We start from the raw sequence: 21,705 nt of genomic DNA on the forward strand, positions 1-21,705 counted from the left end.
GAGCCCATATATTAAAATCTTTTCAGCTTCTAAAAATGGTATTTATAGAACACTAAAAAAGTGAAAGTCCCAAGTATCATTTTAAAATGTTGCCCAGGGCGCCTGGGTGGCTCAGTTGGTTAAGCGACTGCCTTCGGCTCAGGTCGTGATCCTGGAGTCCCGGGATCGAGTCCCACATCGGGCTTCCTGCTCAGCAGGGAGTCCACTTCTCCCTCTGGCCCTCCTCCCTCTCATGCTCTCTGTCTCTCATTCTCTCTCTTGCAAATAAATAAAATCTTAAAAAAAAAATTTTTTTTAAATGTTGCCCATACATATTGATTTTGCAAGAATAAATCAAAATAGCATTTTTAACAAAACTAATTTTTCAGTCTCCAGTATTCTGAACTGTCAATGAAACAAGAATGATTTAAATGCAAATTTAAACAAGTTAACTGAATAAATGCTACTAAAAACATGATGTGGTATAGTAGAAGGCCCAGCAGTTTTGAATTCAGATTTATATGGTTTCAAATATCAACATTATCACTTCCTGGCTCTGTTTCCTTCAAGAAATTAAATTTATGTGAATAGGATTTCATATATAAAAAATGAGGATAATGATGCGTGTCAGCAAGGTTGTTGTGAGGTTAAGAATAATATATGTAAAATGCATGTCACATCTAGGGGCTCAATAATTGTAATTATTATTATTACAATGACTTTACGTACTCTCAGGTTTTTGCCTTGTAACTGAAATTGTGTTAAGTGACCCTCTTGTATACATCATCAAGCGAATTCATAACACCTTTGCCCATAAATATGTTTATGGTACAAAGAATAGAAACATATTAATAGAATGAATATTTATAAGGGCATATGAGCATACTAATAGTGTTATAAGTTAAGCATGTACTGTAACATTTCCCAGTCCCAGGCACCATAATAGGAATATACTTAGCAGAAGATAGCAAAATATGATTAACTGCACACATTTTCAAGAGATATGTCAATCTTTCTCACAAGTGAATTTTTATAGAGAAACAATCTGTTTCCATAGGTAGGTCCCCTGGCAGGTGTGACCTTCCCTATAGGACAACTTTTTATTCATGTTAATATAAATAAACATTTAAGACAAATCAGTGTTGCTGTTTTTTTTTTTAATGATTTGAACTGATTGTTGTTGTTTTTTTAAGATATTTATTTATTTGACACAGAGAGAGAGCGAGAGAGCACAAGCAGGGGGAGCGGCAGGCAGAGGGAGAAGCAGACTCCCCACCGAGCAGGGAGCCAGACTCAGGGCTCGATCCAAGGACCCTGGGATCATGACCTGAGCCGAAGGCAGACGCTTAACCGACTGAGCCACCCAGGAACGCCTGAACTGATTGCTTTTAATACCTGCTTTGGGCAAAAAACTTTTTCTACTTTTGAATTTAATTTTTTCATATGAGTTTTGATTGGCTGTCAGTGAATTCCCTTCCCCCAAAAAAGAAAGAAAAAAACCCCACATCAGACTAGTTTAGAGAGCAGTTCTGCTTCAGAAAGCAATAGGCTAGCTACCATTATGGTACCATGTAAAATTTCTATTATTTATGAATAATAATTCATAATGATTAAATGAATTTGTCCATAATTACTGATATTGCTGGCAGAGACTTTTGGAATTATCACTCTGGGTCACAGAGAGTTTAACTCAGGCAAGGAAATGTCTAATTGGGTTGCAACTTTTGTCTGATACGTTCTCAGTGGACAAGGTTTAGTAGTAAATCCTAATTTTGATATGCTTATTTAAAAAGCCAATTTATGTCCAATATTTGTTACCTTTTCTTCAGGTTTCATTTTCTAGAATTCTTACAGTGCTTAAAAATTCAGTTTCTAAGCCTTTAAGTAGTTTTATTTTTCTCTGAACTTTTTATGATGTTTGACCTAGAGAAAGTCTCTTTTGAGGAAACTTAAAAGTCTCCGAATCTAATCTTTGCTGTCTACTCATCTGTGTTCTCAGGGCCTGTTTGGGTTCTTCTGGCCCATTTTCCTTTCACTTGTAGATCCATTTCCTGTCCATGTTTGTTCTTCTTTGATTCTTGAGAAAGATATTATATTTGAATCAGAGTGTTAGCAGATAAAGCTCAATTCATAGATAATTCAGATTTCTTATAGTCAAGAGGATGCAGAAAGCATGAAGCAGAATGGTGGTTGTCCCCCGATGATGTTGGTCAGGAAGCATACTTGGTCTGCTGACTTACAATACTCATCCAGAATGGGGTACTCCATCCTAGAAAGCACTTGACCTTTACTGAGGGAAAAGACACCATTTTACTTGTGTAAATACAGCTTGAGATAGTATGCATCCACTAGTATTTTTTTCTCACAAGGTACTTAAAACTATACTGCTATTGTTCAAGCTTCATTTGAGAAAAGTAAAAGCGAGTAATGTATTTAACAACAAATTTAACAATCTTCCTTATCTACATCCTTCATCTAACTCCTCAGAAATGCACGATGGCTGTTTCCCCATATTCTTTCCTATCTTTCTGATCTCTCTTTACATTAGTCCCAGGGTAGCTTCTTAACTTCATACCTTGGGACATCATTGCTGATTCAAAATTTAATATTTTAAGGAATGTTCTACTACACTTCCATTTGTTTGGGGTTATGACTCTAATTGTATGCTTAGATTTTAGATGGCATAAACCATGTTATTTTGTACCTTCAAAATATATCCAGAATCAATCTACTCTTCACCCCCTCATTGCTATCATCCTAGTCCAGCCACCATCTTCTCTCACCTGGATTACTGCAATGACACCAAATAGGTCTCCTTTTACTATACTTCCCTCACAACTGTCATTCCCAGCACAGCAACGAGTAGGAACCTTCTCAAAGATAAGCCAGTCTTGTTACTCCTTTGCTCAAAACCCTCCAATATTGTTTCATTTCGGCCTGGGAAATGCAAAAGTCCATATGATTGCTCACCGTGCCCTTATGCACCAGATCCTCTCTGACCCCATTTACTACTCCATCTGTTGTCTTCACTCCAGCCACACAGATCTCTTTTCTCTTAACCAAGTGTGTCAGGCACTGTCCTGTCTCAAAGTCTTTGCATTGCTGCCCTGGCTGCCAAGGTATCTGCAGGACTCATTTCATCACCTCTCTTGGGTGTCTGTGCAAATATCAGTGGGGTCTTCCCAGACAACTCTAAGCAAAAGTATGGCATTCATTACCCTTCCTGAGCCAAATCCTTGCTTTATTTTGCATCACAGAATTTATCACCAAATGATATCCTATGTATTTTCCCTTTTGTTGGTGCCCATTCTCCATGTAGAATGTAGGCTCCATGAGAACAGGATTATTTGTATGCTTTGTTCACCGCTATATCTACAGCACTTTGCACATGGAGGCAGTCAGTGAATATTTATGAAATAGATGGATCAGTATATAAAGATCTTTCATGTTAGTACTCCATGTATGTGAGTGTTAAGTTATCTGCTGGGTAAAAGGCATTAGGTGAGATAGTGATGGTCAATGAGGAAGAACCAGGCATATTCTTTACAAAAGTTTAAATTAGTAGTGACAACAGTAATCACATTTTTCCCAAGAATGGACATGTTTTGATCCTGTATGTTTGTATGAAACATTTAAAATATAATGGCTACATATTTTGATGTTTTGACAATTTCTAAGGACAAGCTTTTTCAACCAAACAACTAGTTGCCAAAATAAATGCAGAATCACAAGAACTCTGAGCTATTCCTGTATTTGTTGTTATTTAGGTAAATTAAAAGAGCATGTCAATAACAAATATGTTTTGGAAATTGTGAGAGGATGGAAATCAGTTTAGTCAGGTATGATCCAACTATTTTTCTAGGTCCTAGTGAGAATAAAATATGGGCATTTGGAGGTCGTTCCAGTCCTAAGTGAGAGAGATTACTTGGGGAAGTCATTCTTGGTCCTGTGAGGTTCCTGAGTGTCAAGAACCCATCTGGGTTGGATGGAGATGATGATGATGATGGTGATAGTGATAAAAATAACAAGAGCTAATAGCTGATGCTTACTGAAGATCATCGTGTGCGGGCACTATTCTAAGTGGTTGCTTGTAGGAATGTACTTAATCTTTACAACAACCTTATGAAGTCGGTATTATTATTCCAATTTTACAAATGAGGAATTTCAGGTATGAAGACGTTGAAGGAATAGCCAAAGTCACACAAAAATCGTAAATGACAGAGATGGAATTTGAATGCGTGGCTTCAGAAACCTCTCTCTCTGGACCTCTCTGCTAACATGCCAAGCTCCTGCCCGGAGCATAAGTGGAACTCCAAAAAGTATGTGTGTGCATGCTCATGTGGATGGGTCAGTGCAAGGGTGAGCACATGCAACACTTATTTGTGCATGTGTGTGCATGTGTGTAAGTGAGTTGGTGGGGATGATGAGACTGCATTAATATTGAGAATGAAGTGATATAGCTCTGAAGAGAGCAAAGGTGAGGAAATAAATACTGTTGTTAAGCTTTATACACGTTACTTCACTTAATCAGCATAGCAGCCCTTATGAGGGAACATTTTTGCCTTTTTTAAAATAGATGAGATATCAGAGGATCAGAGAAGCAAAAGCCCCTCCCTTGGATAGCGCCCTGTCTAGGCAGTGGCGATGAGCCTACGAGGAAAAGCTCACCGTGCTCCTCAAGAGTAAAACCCACAGCTCTCCTGGAGGCACAGGGTAGACCCTCTGGCTTCTCTGCCAAGATCTGACCTTTAATCCTTCCGTGGCTGGGAGGGGACACCAGCCAAGAGAAGACCTCGGGTCAGTGTAGGACTATATAGTCTGAGGCTAACATTGCCAAATATTTCCAAGACATACTTACATTAAAAATTATTTACTTGGGGGCGCCTGGGTGGCTCAGTCATTAAGCGTCTGCCTTCGGCTCAGGTCATGATCTCAGGGTCCTGGGATCGAGCCCCGCATTGGGCTCCCTGCTCAGCGGAAAGCCTGCTTCTCCCTCTCCCACTGCCCCTGCTTGCATTCCCTCTCTTGCTGTGTCTCTTTCTGTCAAATAAATAAATAAATTTTAAAAAAATTATTTACTTGAAATTCAAATTTCACTGGGTGTTCTCTTTTCATTTTTTGTCTGTTTGTTTTGTTCAGTCTCACAACTCTACTCATGGCTTGTCTACCTCTGTCAGGAATGCTGAGCAGATCACAAGAGCAGAGAAGGGTATCCCCTTGGCCTTTGTGAATTCCCATGTGGAATCATCAGGGGCTCATTTCTTCACACATCACTGGTAGAAACAGTGGCTACCTACCAGAGCCAGCATGCTGGGTTCTGAAGGACGCTTTGTGAGTGTTCACTCCCAGAGCTCTGGGAGTTACATTACAGTGTAGCTCTGTAAGATGCAGTGGCTAGTATACACAGGTCCTCGAATTTTAGTGTCTATTAGGATCACCAGGGAAGCTTGGTTAAAAAATGCTGATTCTTAGCCCTAACCCCAGAGATTATGATTCTAGGAATAGAACCCTGAAATCAGTGTTTTTAATGAAAACTCTGGGTGATCTTGAGGTGGGTGGTTCCAGGAGCATTCTTTGATAAGTTCTGGTCTGCTGAATGGAAGATACTTGATCCAGATACTATAAGAGTCAATAAGAAGGGCGCCTGGGTGGCTCAGTTGGTTAAGCGACTGCCTTCGGCTCAGGTCATGATCCTGGAGTCCCGGGATCGAGTCCCACATCGGGCTCCCAGCTCAGCGGCGAGCCTGCTTCTCCCTCTGACCTTCTCCCCTCTCATGCTGTTTCTCTCTCGCTCGCTCTCTAATACATAAATAAATAAAATCTTTAAAAAAAAAAAAAGAGTCAATAAGAAATACTTCTCACTGAGACTTTAGACACTGGGACATTGTGTGCTTTGAGTTTCTCTAAGGTGTTAATGCAGATATAGAATATTATTGTATTATAAGTATTACTCTTTCTTTTCTTTTTGATAAAATATAGCTAAGTGTGCTGGCAAGTGGGAATTGGCTGCAAGCATAGTAGGCTCTTCAAAAGAGAAATTTTCCCCAGATTTCCGATCGGAGCCTTAAGTCAAGGGAAGTGTCACATTCTTACCAAGTAGCTTAGACCTCTTGAGCCACAGTCGGTTCTACGCCAGGGGTATTTATGAAAGCCTTGTTTCTGGAAGGAAAAGTTCACTGTGTTTCATAGGGTTAAAAGCAAGGACTTGTCCTTACAATTTTTCAAACCAATTCTGTATTTCAGCCTAATGTTTGTGGTACCGATATGGTATGTGGAGGCATTTGTCTATTAGTTGTTGAACACCCAGACTGCTGAATCCTCTGCAAAGTCAAGTCAAAGCAGTGAACCTTCTGGGAGGGATGCCAGTAACAAATTGTAGTAATCCAGCCTTGTTGTTAGAAAAGCATGAATCAAAAGCTTAGCATCTTGCTGAGACAGCAATCGTCTTAACCTTGTTATACTCCTGAGATGGTAATATGAGGTCTTATCAATATGGTTGATATGGCTCTCAAAGGAAAGCTGAGGGTCAAAAATGGCTAAAATTTATCATGGAGAATATTGCTTTGTGGGATGTCCAGCTGTAGAGTTGTGACTACCTATTAAATCCTCTGTGAAGTGAGAAATATGTGGTCCACTGCCTACAGGGTAAGAGAAGGGGAAGGAAATGGAATCAAAAGTGAAATAAAACTGGTCAAATGAGATGAAAGTCTGATATCTTAATTTTCAGCCGTAGGCGTCCATTTTTGAGATTACCCCTTAGGCAGCTTCTGATTGACCAGGGATAGTTCCGTGCCAGGGAAGGTTAAAGGCTCTCTGGGTGGCCGTATTTTAAATGGTGAAATTTTTTCAAAGAGGTTTTGTTTTTGTAATCAAATCTAAGCTGTGTTCAAGTTCTAAGTGACCCAGACAATTAACAGCATTTAAAGGAGTATACAGAGCAAGAGTGCTGTGATCTATCGTGTCTCTCTCTCTCTTTCTCTTTTTTTTTTTTTTAAGCTTTATATCTAGCAACTTTCTTAGAAAGGAGTCAAACCAGGGCACTTGGGTTAAGCGACTGCCTTCAGCTCAGGTCATGATCCCAGAGTCCTGGGATCGAGTCCCGCATCAGGCTCCCTGATCAGCGGGGAGCCTGCTTCTCCCTCTCTCTCTGCTGCTCCCCCTGCTTGTGCTCTCTCCCTGTCAAATAAATAAAATCTAAAAAAAAAAAAAAGGAAAGGAGTCAAACTAGATTTATATCAAGAAGACAGAGCTTTCTTTAGGAGTTATCATTAGTATTCAGTTTCAACGTCATGGCCCCCAGGAGGAAGGGCAATGTGCAGTGTGTTCAGAAGCCTGGGCTTTGAGGTAAGAAAGGCCTGGACGTGAATCACAACTTTGTCATTTCCAAGTTGTGAGACCTTGGGCAAGTGACTTAACCTCTCTGTGCTTTAGTTTTATTAGCTGTAAAATGCAGGTAATGTTAGTACTTGTCTCATAAAGTCTTTGTGAGAATGAAATGACAAATCATATGCAAAATGCTTTCTACAGTACCTGGTGCATGGTATGTACTCTATAAATATTAACATTTGAGAATTTAAGACCGACTCCACTTCACTAAAAAAATTGCACTTCTCTTTCCCACCCAGGGTTCTGAATAATTTGAGAATTTTAGAAAAAATAAAGACATGGGCAAAATACCTCCTTATTAATGATAGAGAAAGGTTGGAGAATGCAGTTTAGTCTGACAGACAAATTGGCCTGCTGAGTGTAGGTAATGCCCCAAATTAGGCAGACTCACCTTACCTGTTATAGCAGCACCACCTGGACCAGCCCTCCCATGGGAAAAGGAAGACGAGCAGAACATGCTCGTCCCTATAAGAAGCTTTTTTTTCAAGCAGAATGGGGCTGAGCATGCACAGATAGTCTTTCCAAATTCACCAGAGACATGATTCTATATTGTCAGGGTCTGAGTGAATAAAGGGTCAGGAGAGAGAAGGGGTGTGATAGAGAAAAGTCTTCCTCACAGAAATCAAGACCAGGAGAAGATGTTCCCATCCAACACAATGTTATCATTGTCATCAAGAATTCATTATTTCATTATTTAATTTGGTATTACCTTCCCTCTTCATCTCTTCGATTCATACCATGACTATTGCTGGTGTGACGAATTACCACACACTTAGTGGCTGAAGCAATACAGATTTATTCTCTTATAGTTGTGGAAGTCAGAAGTCCATAATCAGTCTTGATGGGCTAAAGTCAAGGTATCGAGAACGCTGATTCCCTTGGAAGGCTGTGAGGGAAGAACCACTTCTTTGCCTCTTTTGGCTCGCAGAGGCCGCCTGCTTGTGGTCCTTTCTGTGCATCATTCGAGCTGCTTGCTTTCTTCATACATCTCCTGCTACTGTCCTTGACCATGTTGTTTCCCTCTCATAAGGACCTTTGGGATTCTAATCTGCCTATTCATACAATCCAGGAAAATCTCTTGTCTCAAGATTCTTAATCACATCTGTGAAGTCTATGTTCCTGGGTAAGGTAACAGCGTCACAGATTTAAGGGATGAGGTTGTGGATGTCTTTGGGTAGCCATTATTCAGCCGACCAAATGACATTTTGATTGTCTGAGTTTGTCTTGTAGCTATTTTTCATGTTATTTTGTACAGCATTTTTAAAAGTATTTCCTGAATCAGGTTGTAAATTCCTGAAGAGTAAATATCAGATCTTCCATGTTTTTATATTTATTCTGCTTTATTATCTCACATGTTAATGCAAACTAATGCTCATAATAGGCACTCAATAAATCTATTGATTTAAACACGTTAAAGATCACAGTGTTGAGAATGGAGGCCTGTGTCTGGTTTCCTTATGTTCAGGAGAAGCAAAATCTCAGCTTTGACTTTGGATTCTACAAATATTCAGACCATGTAAGAAACAGTGTACTTGGAGTGAAGCATTAGAATGTGACTTGTTTCCTAGAATTCTCATTGTTGGACTGTAGAGAGGCTTTGGGACAGTCAATTAAGCATTAAGATTTACCAGAAATCTAAGGGATTATTTCTGCCACACTCTCCTTCCTTCAGATAAAGAAGAGAAATGCTGAATTTTTGTGAGTGGATGTGAAAACTTACACTGCACAATTTAACCTGCTCTTGCCATTAAACTTTGGAGAGGTGGATTATTATACTATGGAATTTGATTCTGATTTTAGCTGCAATGGTTGATAAGAAGTGTACCGTGACTTGAAATAAATACACACAAAATAATTCCCTCTCTCATACGTAGGTGCATATCAAATACATGATTGTTCATCACTTAAGGGTTGAATTAGAAAATTATGGAGGCCAATATGTAATTTTAAGGTATTCAATTTACATTAATAGATATCTAAATGAACCATAGAATTAGCTTTAAAACATATAGCCTAATTCACACCCATTATTTTAAAAGTTAGTGATGCCATATAGTAGCTTTGCATATAATATTTTGTTATATAATTAAAAAAAAAAAAAAGAAAGAAACCCTGATTCTTTGTCCTCGGCCCTGCAAATTTGCAGTTGCCCTTAGGTGCTTCACCTGTGCTACCTTCACATCCTCCCCCTCCCTTCTGGACTCTTCCTCTCTAGAATGGTAGAAACTGAACTGAGGGGCTAGAAAGGACCCTAGAGGTCATCTTGTCAATTTGGACATTTTACAACTGAGAACATAATTCCGGAGAAGTTACTGACTTGCTTAAGGTCACACAACTATTGGCAGAGTTTTATTAAACACAAGTCTCCTGTGCTCACTTCGGCAGCACATATACTAAAATTGGTATGATACAGAGAAGATTAGCATGGCCCCTGCGCAAGGATGACACGTAAAAACACAAGTCTCCTAACTCTCTGTAAAGACATTCCTCCCCCTTCATTTAGGTAAGGGAATTAAAGAGCAGAGAGCAAAAAGAAAATTACCAAGGAGTAAAGTGATGGAGGATGAGAGGATTCTGGAATTACTGTGGCCTAAAGGAGGCATGATTCTCAGTCACATGCCTTCTTATCTAACAGAGTTTATCATCTGTTAGAGGAAGAAAGATGTGCCTACCCTGGGGTTTCAAAATAAGACCACAGGCGAAGGTTTAATTCTGATGGACAGTGCTGGTGGGAATCTTCTCCCCTCTGGGTGAGCAGAGCACCTGAGAACCAAGGTCACAGGACCTGGAGAAAGGATTATAATATAGGGTTGAGTAAAGAGATACTAGGAAATTGCAAAAATAGAAAAAAAGAAAGAAAAAAAAAGCAGGTATGGCAATAGCAGGATCAATGTTAATAGTAGAAAAAGAGGTATGTAGAGTTAAAAGTATTAATTTAGCTAGACAGAGGGTCATTTTGTAGTAATAAAGTGACTAAATGAACAATTTATGAAGGTTCTGAAACACCAAAGTACCCAAGATCACGTAATAACTAAATATAGAAAGCAGTATCTATTTGATACGTAAGGATAAATTACAAAACTACACTTATAATGGGAGACTTTAATACCCATTTTTAGAATAATATATAGGGGAATTGAACAATGATGTCAACACATTTTCTTATGTAGAGATATCAAAACAAAAAAATATTCAGAAACATATATCCTTTGAATATAGAATATAAATTATTTTCTGTGTCCATGGAATCTTTAAAAAAATGGATTATGTAATTGACCACAAATCTTTTTTTTTTTTTTTAATTTTATTATGTTATGTTAGTCACCATACAATACATCATTGGTTTTTGATGTGGTGATCCACGATGCATTGTTTTCGTATAACACCCAGTGCTCCATGCAGTACGTGCCCTCCTTAATACCCATCACTGGACTAACCAATCCCCCCTTCCCCCTCCCCTCTAAAACCCTGTTTGTTTCTCAGAGTCCATAGTCTCTCATGGTTCATCTCTCCCTCCAATTCCCCCTCCCCATTTTACCTTCCTTCTCCTAATGTTATTGTTATTCCTTATGTTCCACAAATAAGTGAAACCATATGATAATTGACTTTCTCTGCTTGACTTATTTCACTTAGCATAATCTCCAGTCCCATCCATGTTGATGTAAAAGTTGGGTATTCATCTTTTCTGATGGCTGAGTAATATTCCATTGTATATATGGACCACATCTTCTTTATCCATTCATCTGTTGAAGGGCATCTTGGCTCTTTCCACAGTTTGGCTATTGCGGACATTGCTGCTATGAACATTGGGGTGCATATGGCCCTTCTTTTCACTACGTCGACCACAAAACAAATCTTGATAAAATTTTAAAAGCAAACTGTGGGGCGCCTGGGTGGCTCAGTCAGTTGAGCACCTGACTCTTGATTTTGGCTCAGGTCATGACCCCAGGGTTGTGAGATCTTTGTGTGCTCAGCACAGAGTCTACTTAAGATTCTCTCTCACCCTCTCTGCCTGCCCCTCCCCCCCCACTCTCTCAAATAAATAAATAAATAAATCTTGCTTAAGATTCTTTCTCACCCTCTCTGCCTGCCCCTCCCCCCACTCTCTCTCTCAAATAAATTTTTAAAAAAAGCATAATATTTACAGCCTACTCTCTTTGACCATATTTTAAAAAATTAGAAATAATGAAATGATGAGCCTCTTTTTTTCTCTTTAATGCCCAAATAGTAACTACTTGGAAAATATGAATGCATTCCTGGTTAGCTCATGGATCAAAACCACATGAAAACTGAAATTAGACTATCTGAGAAAGGTAAAAAAGGATGAATATCAAAACCCATGGAGCCTAGGAAAAAGAAAATTTAGTTGTAAATCCCTTTGATAAGTGGTACAGTAAAAGGGAAAGAGAATGAGACATACCGGAAAATCTCCCCCCAAAAACTGATTTCTCAGCAAAGTCAACATTACCAAAATTCATAACAAAGTACAGAACTAGAACAGAACGCTTATGACCAAAGAAGTGAGAAAGGTGATCCTATAAAAAAAGAGGCATTAGAAGCCTATACTTTGCTAGTGGAAATGTAGAATGATGCAGGCACTGTGGAAAGCAGCTTGGTGTTTTTATATTAATTAAACATAAACCATATGATCCAACAATCTCACTCCCAGGTCTAGACCCCAAAGAACTGGAAGCAAGGACTCAAACAGATACTTGTACACCAGTGTTCATAGCAGCATTCTTCAAAAGAGCCAAAAGATGGAAACAACCCAGTGTCATCAATAGATCAATGGATCAACTAAAGGGAATAAGTTCTGACACTTGCTACAATGTGGATGAACCTTGAAAACATTATGCTAAGTTAAGTAAGCCAGCTGTAAAAGATAAATGTTGTGTGATTCCCCTTACATGAGGTACCTAGGATAGACAAAGAGACAGAAAGTAGAATAGAAGTTACCCGCAGCTGGAGAAAAGGTGGAATGTGGGCTTACTGTTTAATGGGTTCAGAGTTTCTGTTTGGGATGATGGCAATTTCTGGAAATGGACAGTGGTGATGGTTGCACAATATTGTCAGTGTACTTAGAGCCACTGAATTGCACACTTAAAAATGGTTAAAATTATAAATTTTGTGTTATATTGTATATGCATATTTTATCACACTTAAAAGAGACATTGTGACAAGATATTTTCCTGAGTTCTAAACAATCTCGAAAGAACAGATTTCTCTCATGTTAATCAATTTACACAATAGAAAAAGATGAAAAGTTCCTCAAATTGCTTTTGAAGTCAGTACAACCTTAATTCCCAAATCTGGTAAAGGTATTTCAATCTGGCATGGTATCAAAAGAAGATTTATTCGGCCACCTAGAATTCATACAGAAATTAAAAGGTGGTTCAATATCAAAATCTCATTATAATTTGCTTAATTAACAAACTAAAGGAGAAAAAAAGCTTATAATTTCAGGAGAAATTGAAAGCATGTTAGACAAAATTTCAGAGGATATCCTAAGTAAAATATGAATAGGATGAAATTACTTTTAAAACCTTAAAATTGAGGTGCCTGGGTGGCTCAGTCGGTTAGGTGTCCGACTCTTGGTTTCAGCTCAGATCATGATCTTGGGGTCCTGAGATGGAGCCCTGCTTCAGGCCCGTCGCTCAGCTCTCTCTCTCTCAAAAAAAAAAAAAAAAAATTTCACGTGTAACTTTGACTCCTCCAAAATATTACTAATAGCCTACTGTCGACTGGAAGCCTTACCAATAACAGTTGATTAACATATATTTTGTATGTTATATGTGTCATATACTATATTCTTACAATAAAGTAAGCTAGAGAGAAGGAAATGTGAAAATCATATGGAAGAGAAAATACATTTACAGTACTATGCTTTCAAAAATCTGCGTGTATGTGGACCCGTGCAGTTTTAGCCTGTGTTGTTCATGGGTCAACTGTAGTAATAAAATCATCAGCTTATAAATTCTTACATACAAAATTATGTATTACACAATTTCTCAGATGGGCAAAAATACTGAAAGGTGGAGATATACTAAATGTCCATAAATAGGGGAAGGCTTTCAATAAGTACTGGTTTGTCTACACTGTGGAATATTTTGCTACTATGCATCCATTAAACATACTAAAAATTAGAACTATACCAGTTGTACTCAAGGCATTTTTAAGTGAGAAAAATAAGATACAGAGGAGTGTGCATAATATACAATTTTTATAATCAATCCCAGACTCCCTATCAGTGCAGATGTACATGTATATGCAAGCGTGTGTCTACACATGTAAAATTACATGAGACTGAAATAAAGCCCAGAACTACAAACGCAGGGTTATTAACATAGGTTATCAGATTGATTGGGAGAAGGGGCAGTAAATATGAATGAGTTGGAGAGAAATGCTGGAAAGGTGACTTTGGAGGGAAGCAGATAATTAGCTTTTTCTCTATACGTCTTTGTATGTTTTATTTATTGCAACAAGCATGTGTTAGTCCATATTTGAAAAATATAGATAAAAAGAACCAACATTGAGTTGAATGGCTGCCTCCCAAAAGACATGTCCATTCAGAACATGTGAACGTGACCTTATTTGGAAAAACCATCATTGCAGATGAAATTAATTTAAGATCTCCGGATGGGATCCTCCTGGACTAGTGTGGACCCGAAATCTAAGACGAGTGTTTTTATAAGGGAAGAGAAGGGCAGAAGATGCATGAAGAAGAGGAGGCTGTGTGGGCTGAGGCAGAGACTGGCCTGAGAAGCCACAAGCCTAGAAATGCCAGGAGCCACCAGAAGCTGAAAGAGGCAAGAGACAGAATCTCCCCATGAGCTGCTGGAGGGAGTACAGCCCTACCCACCACTTGACTTCGTGCTTCAGGCCTCTAGAACCGAGAGAATAATTTTCTGTTGTTTTAAGCCATTAAGTTTGTGTTTACTATGGTAACCCTGGGAAACACACAGAGGCTAAACCTTAATCTCGATGGAAATTTTCTGCAAATTCCAATATGTAAAAAAATTAGATCTATTCTGGTTTAGGAATTTGATGCTTGGCTCTGCCTCCTCCATCTCTGTGTCTTTACAGAAACACCAGGTAGGTTTGGTGCACAGATCACCGATTTAGTCCAATCCCTTCTGTACAGATAAAAAGAGGCTTGAAGAGTGTCTCCCACTTCTTGGCAAGCCAAGCAAACCTTGTCTCCCTTTCTTATCTTATCCCTGCGAAGGCTTGGGGTCACTGTGAGTCCTTTATCACAGCTGGGCAGAGTTTAGTCAGCTCTTCTCTCTGCAGGACTTGGAGAGTGCCATTTTTTAACTTTTCCCAAATCCATGTCACTGCTACACAATCACTTTTGTAAAGTTTTTAGTAACTTTTACAAATTTTTTTCTCTGTTTCATTTGGAAAGGATTTTGCATAAACCACTGGCTTCTTGCAGAAGATCTTTAGTTATGCATCTTTCACTTGAAATATGTATCCCTCATGGACTCTTAATTTTGTGTCTCTGATTCATCATATGACAAAACTAAATTGAGAATTCCCTTTACATCACTGCATGCAAAAAGTCGCAGGATATAAAAATGCTAGAGAAGGCAGGACACTGGGGGTGCAGAAAGAGCGACTGCAGCTAGTGTGAAATCAGGGAAGAGGGGAAAAAATGCTGAGAAAATGCAGGTAAGGCTCCATATCTCCCAGTACTCCATAGGATTCCTGCAGGATGAGGCAGACAATTTCCTCAACCCACATTTTTTATTCCTACCAAATTCCAATTTTATTTCTACAAAAGGAACTTCCCACCTTCCCCAAAGCATCATTGCAAGGCAGTTGAGGCTGAAAAGGCTCTGATGAGCTAGATGATGTGGAGATGTGGAGATGTAAGAAGGACCATTTTTGGGTAACATCATAACCATCATTTTATAAAACTTACATGGGTGAAACAAACAAACAAAAACTTACATGGGTGTCTTTGAGTGTTTGAGATCAAGATATGTTTTGTGCATTGAAGAAGAGTTAATTGGAGCTGAAGAAGTAGTTTATAGACCTTCTACTTGACTCTTCAGCAATCACACACAGATATTGTGAACATTTGGAAAGTAGGTTTAGAAAAACCATGAGTGGTTACATATTGGCATGGGGCCCATGGAAAGCAAAGGATGAAGAGACAAAGCAAAATCAGGGTGACCAAAACAGAAATAGACACAAAAATGAATGGGCTGGAGCTTTTTCTATTTATCATAACTAAGGGTTTTGTGTATTTATGATGATAAAGGATACAGATGATATAATTACCCTGAGTAATATGTGTAGTTTTAGAGATATATATCACATTTGGTAAACTGTTTACAATTTTCATTCCATTCCATTAGGTGGATTCAATCTCTCTTGTTAGATTTTCTGATAGCATAAATATGCCCCCGGTATTGCACAGGACATATTTACACTAAAAAACATTTTTTTTAAACTTACCTGAAATTCACACTTAACTGGGTGTTCTGTGTTTTTATTTATTAAATTTGGCAAATAGTGTTCTATTTTAAAGATGGACTTTCCTACTTTTCAGTACCTAAATGAAACTGGTGTCAAACTCACCAATTCTAGGCTATGGAAGCCTCAAGGCGTCTTCCAAATTTTTGGCAAATTTATAGAGAACTTGCATTTGCAGCTCTCTTGAAGTCTGTGTTTCTGCACTCTTGCATACTCTGTCTGTCTCACAGCCCCTCAAACTGCAATGGCACCCAGCCCTTACTTTAGTTTTCGTGAACAGCCCCTGCACACACTGCCACACACACATACTAAGAATTTAGTGGTTTGTGATTTTGTGCATCATTGTGAGAGGCAGTAACACCACCAAGCCTGGCTTTCCTCCCCTTCTTTTATCTGCTGTACTCAAATCCCTTCTTCTGAGCAGCCCTCAAATAGCCACATGCTTCACTGAAACTTTGGCGTCAGCTTTTCCTTAGACCCGGATGGTGGAAATTGGGAAGAGAGAAGCGCCTACCTTTTACTCTAAAGAATCAAAACATTTTTCCCAAGAGAGGTAGATTTCTCCTGAGGAAGAATTCTGGTACCAACTGTGAAAGTAATGCATTTTCTCCATTTATTACGTATTTATTATAAGCATCAAAGCAAGTCTACAAGAGAAGTTGGGTTCAGTATATGTTATGTTGGAAAAATCAGTGTGAATTCATGTCCTTAAAAGACTTATTTTCCAGCTCTATCATTATCAGAAATGCCATAACAACAGGAGCACTACTCTAATTCATTACCAACCCCCATGTTCACCCTTAGCACACAAATTCTGTTCCCTAGAGGGTAGTTGCCTCTAAGTTTAGTACAAAGACAAAATGAGATGGATCCATAGTAATCTGTTAACCAGAAATCAAAGCTGCCTCTTGAAACATCAGGGGTAGCGCTTCAATGACAAAAGAGCCAGCAAATAATAATAAGAGTAATAACACTAATGGTTAAATTGGAACAAGGGAAGCCTGCAAAAAGCCGTATGTTCAGTCATACTCAAAAGAGAAAACAAAGCGTGCAAAGAGGTATTTCTAATACAACAAAAGAATTATTCCGATAGGATATTTATATCTTTATTGATTTAAGTAAGTAGGAAGGTATTGACATATGACATTTTATTCTCTTTGTTTAGCGTGTGCTTCCATGTGTCTAGCACATATACTCTTGTGTAACAAAGAGGAATTAAAATATATGAATGAACCAGTATGACAAAGGATTTCCACACAATGAGGTAGACTTTTTTCTTAATATAGAAATGACCAGAAGAGGGGGACATACTAAATGCTAAAGGACTTACCAGAATTAATGGCCTTATATAATAATGACTCACAAGGTTATTAAAGTTGATTACAACTATGGCATACGGACATACACAATGACCATTATAAAACGGGATGCTCCAAAATTATAAATGATCCAACTCTTCTGAGAAGTGTAGAGATTCAATCCCTCATCTCCTAGGAGATGAAGCCTCTACTCATTATGAATAAACCCCTATGAATTTTAATAAAATACTAATAAGGAATACACATATTTTCATAATTGAAACAAACCAGCTCAATGTATCATAATGTCCAGGCATTGGCGTAAGGACTTCCAGCTGTGAGAAAGGAAAGATAAGTTTTCAAAAATTAAAATTTATGTTAAAGACAGGGATACATGGATCTCAGGATATAATGAGTGGAAGTTTTTTGGTTTTTGTTTTTTTCTGAGAGAGCGCAAGAGCAGTCTCTCAGATATAGGGGCAGAGAGAGAATCTTAAGCAGCCTCCATGCCCACCACCACAACCCTGAGATCATGACCTGAGCCCAGCTGGACGCTTAACCAAGTGAGCTACCCAGGCGCCCCGTGAGTGAAAGTTTTATATGAAAAGGCAATTGCTCTATTGCAGAGACATAAGTTTGCTTTACCTTGGACCATACTACCAAGTGCCACACCACAAACATAAATAAACCAGCCAACAACCTGGATTCTGGTATTCTAAGTTGGCATTGCTTTTCATTTAGATCTGAAAAAAAATTTTAATTCTCTGAAAAGGTTGTAAACATTGGTATAGAAAGCTTAAAAAGGTATAAAAATTAGAACCTTGTAAAGATGTAAAAGTAAGAATTAAAGCAAAGTTTCATTCGTGGTATTAACACTTTTGCTACCAGTATGATTCTAAGGTATTGAACAGTTATGGAATCGTTGAGTCACTATGTTTGCGTATGTTTTATTTGCTATTTAGGGTTTAGGGTATTTGAAGTATTCAAAAGAATCAGTCACAATGAAATGCTAATTGCCATTTAAATTGTTTAAAGGAATTTAATGAATCAACTTTACAGTTAATAACTAAATGTCCACAAAAATCAATCTTCCAAGTTTTACATTTTACTTTTGTGGATTTAATGAATTAAGCATTGAGTAAAAGGAATCATTATATTGAACCAAAATGACTCCTGAGATGTAATTATAAAACAATTTTATTTTTGTCCTTTGCTGTTTTTTTTTAAATCTCTTCTATAGGGCTAGTTCTTTTGTCTCTGTTGAAAACAGGGGCCAAGTCTGTGGTTCTTCAACTTGTGGTTGCCTTAAGTTCACAGTGCCTAGTTAATAATTAAAATGTCTATTCCCATGTACTAACCAAAATTCTGAACTTAAATTTGAGATTTCTACCTATTCCTAACTTGAGCCAGCTGCGGGCTGGAATCCTACAATTAGGAAAAGATGTGGCTGGTTGGCTCTCTAGCACTTCCATTTTTCATCTCCATCATCTCCATCTCCTTCCCCTGATCTAGCTAACTGTATTTGTGTCCACTTAGTAGTCAGGGTATAGGAAGGGAGGAGAAGAATGAAGGGGGAAGAGTTCTTAACTAACTCGTACTATTATTAGCTGGTACCATGCCCTCTGGGACTATTAGAAAATTAAAATGGATTCCTTCCCTTTACTTTAGAAACCGTTCCCTAGCCCAATTATGTTCATTCAGGAAATCTCACCTAAGTTGTGCCAAGTGCATCTCTATTTGGGATAGTTGTTCACTGCTTTCTCAGCCCTTTAAGATTTCTCGATACCTTCACTGTCAACTACTATGTGATTCTTTTGGGTGGGACTTGAGATGACCCCACGCTAGGTCTCTTGTGTATGTCCCCCACATCTGGGCCATGGAAAGTAAGCATGCATTCTTTGCACTGAATCTGGATGTATAAGCCAGTGCCAACTCTTTTAGTCGATTGTCAAAACAGCAAGCTGCCTTCTCTGTCACCCTTTAGATTTCTTAAGTGTGAGGCAGATGCTTGCCCATTGTGTCTCTAAACTGGGTGTGACACCTGTAACGCTGTCCCAGTAGTCTGCACCCATTAGATTCTCAATACCCCTGCCAAGTGATGGATGGGTCTTGTAGCACAGCTCTTCCCAGAGAAATCTCCCTCCAAATTCTCTTCAAATATGTAAATCTTAATCTGTTTAAATCCTTCTAGTGAACTTGTGGTTAAACCACATGTGAATAGTTTCCAGAAACCGCCTTTTTGAATTCTGTATATGGTCTAGTGCCTCCTATGGAATGTAGAACCTATTATGTTATTTGGCTTCTGCCAAACTCTGGTTTTAATATGTAGTAATTAATATAAAGTACAAATTTGGTGAGTGTTCTCCCTGCATACAATCTCATCTTCATCAGAGACTCTTAGAACATTTGTAAAGATCTGAGTTAAAGGACACTTTGGATACCACAAACATCTGTCAATAGCCACATAAACTGGGTGGATTTCGGAAATGAGAACTGTAGTTAAGATTAGGGAACATCAAGCAATTCAAAAGCTCTACTTAGTGAGCAGTGCTTGAGTAAGACTTTTTCCTAATGTTCCATTAGCATGGTCTTTTATGTTTCCAATTAAGTTATTAGTGCTGGGAGATCAAGTCAGAGCTACTTAAGAGCCTTTCATTGGTGGGGAGATCATAGGTCTTGGTTGTTAATTAACAGCACAGGAATACTCTTGTCTCCTTAGGTCTGTAATGGAAATCTCAGCTTGAAGCCTTAGCACCTTTACTATTAGAAAGGAAGCCTGAGGTATCAGGTGATTTTTTTTTCAATATTCAAAAGCATTTATGGGCACCAAGTAGATTTTTTTCCTTGAGGATGACATTAAGTCAGTGTTTAATAACCTTTATTTCAGAATCACCATGGCTTTTTTAATTAAAATGAAAATTTTTAGTCCTCACCCCACACAAATATGATTCAGAACTCTGATGGGCCCCAGGTGTAAGCATTTTAAATAAGGATTGCAGTGGGTCTAAGAAACACACTTTGACCTAGAATTCTTCTTTCATGGACAGTCCATCAATCTCAAGAGTTTAGACAAACCACCTCCCATTCCTCTGGTCACAAGTACATGAGATAGACTGAAAAATATCCTCTACTTGGTCAATATAACTCTATCCAGACGGTAATTTGCCATTGAAACCACTCTTTTCTGTTTCAGTGTTAGAGTTGTGGAGCAGAAATCAGCCCCAAGGCAGTGATTCTCAAAGTGCCCTTGCATAAAACACCTCTTTAAGTTATCCTCTCTGGGAGATTGGAAAAGGAAGACAAGTTTTAGAAAATCGTTTATCATCTCTCTTCTGACTTTACTCTCAGATCTCATTGACATTTCTGTCTTGTTTAATATGAGCCATGACAGGTAAGTTCTGCAGATAAAATTGTTCATAGAGCCTGTGTTGATGTCCATAGTATCATGGGGAAAAAGACTGGATACATTAAGCATTACCCGTTTGCCTTCAGTCTGAAGTGGAATCAGTGGTGTGAATCCCACGATGTCTTTATCTTCTGGAACATAGATGCCAATGGCTTTGACTTATTTTCCAACACTTTGACAGTCTGCCATGAACTGCATGGCAACTTTCGGCTCTAGGATGTCAAACAGAAACTGCTGAGAATTGGAGTGACTTCGTATAATCTGGTATCTAGGCAGTCTAAGAAACCCATCCTGTTGCCACAAAATGATTCCTTTATTCGGCCATCTTCCCTTGCGTGTTTCCTGCTTTTGTATTCTAGTCTAACCTGTGACTTTCTCTATCATGCGTGGATGCATGATGCTCTTCCTCACATTTCCGAGGCACTGCCTCCTACACTAACCTCCAGCTTCTCTCCCACCTCAGCCACTTCTTCTTTGGACAGAAGGTAAGGTCCACTCAGTTCTGTCCCCTAAGACGGGGGTCAGTCTGTTGATTAGTCACTTACCCTGGGAGAGCTGGGCCCTTCTACTTGGCCACACTGCACAACCAGGATGGCCTGCCAAGCCAACTGGACACATGCGCAGAGTTTCTGGCTCTTCCTATAATTTCAGGACTTGGTGAAACACCAAACTACCCGGGTAGGCTCTGGCATCCTGAGCAGCTGTGGAAGGGGCTGCCAGATAATAGGTCCAAAGTGCAGAGGAGTTAATGCCCCAAGAGGTGACCATTGGGAAGCAAATCAGGAGGGAGCAGGCAAATAAATTTTTTCACTTCCTCACCTTCAACTACTCTCAACTACTTGAAGGCACAGTTTCTCTTTACATCTGGTCTGGAGAAGACTCATGGCCTAAGTGGCTGCCTGTGTGGATCATGCTGCCCTCTCTCTCTGGTTTGTGGGGAAGTGATAGCAACATGGAAAGCCTCACCTCCCATTGATTTGTAGCCTTCCTTGCCTCACTTTTCTTTTTACTGTCATCGCTGCCTTATTTTGTACCTGATGTAAAGCATCAGCACTTAAATTCTTGCATCGGGCTCCACTTTCTAGAGAACCCTGGCAATTTGGCAAGTATAATAGCCTGCGTCTTTGGAGTGGATTAAATACTTTTTATAGCACT

The 21,705-nt window shown here is 38.9% G+C and overlaps 1 non-coding gene across 1 annotated transcript; it reads left to right on the forward strand.

Annotated features, from left to right (window-relative positions):
• The first annotated feature begins 9,734 nt into the window (after positions 1-9,734).
• LOC118519767 (U6 spliceosomal RNA) lies at positions 9,735-9,841 on the forward strand. The gene has a single exon (XR_004909325.1). It is a non-coding gene; the product is annotated as a U6 spliceosomal RNA (small nuclear RNA).
• Positions 9,842-21,705: the final 11,864 nt, after the last annotated feature.

Source organism: Halichoerus grypus, chromosome 12 (assembly GCF_964656455.1).
Source record: "Halichoerus grypus chromosome 12, mHalGry1.hap1.1, whole genome shotgun sequence".
NCBI lineage: Eukaryota > Metazoa > Chordata > Mammalia > Carnivora > Phocidae > Halichoerus > Halichoerus grypus.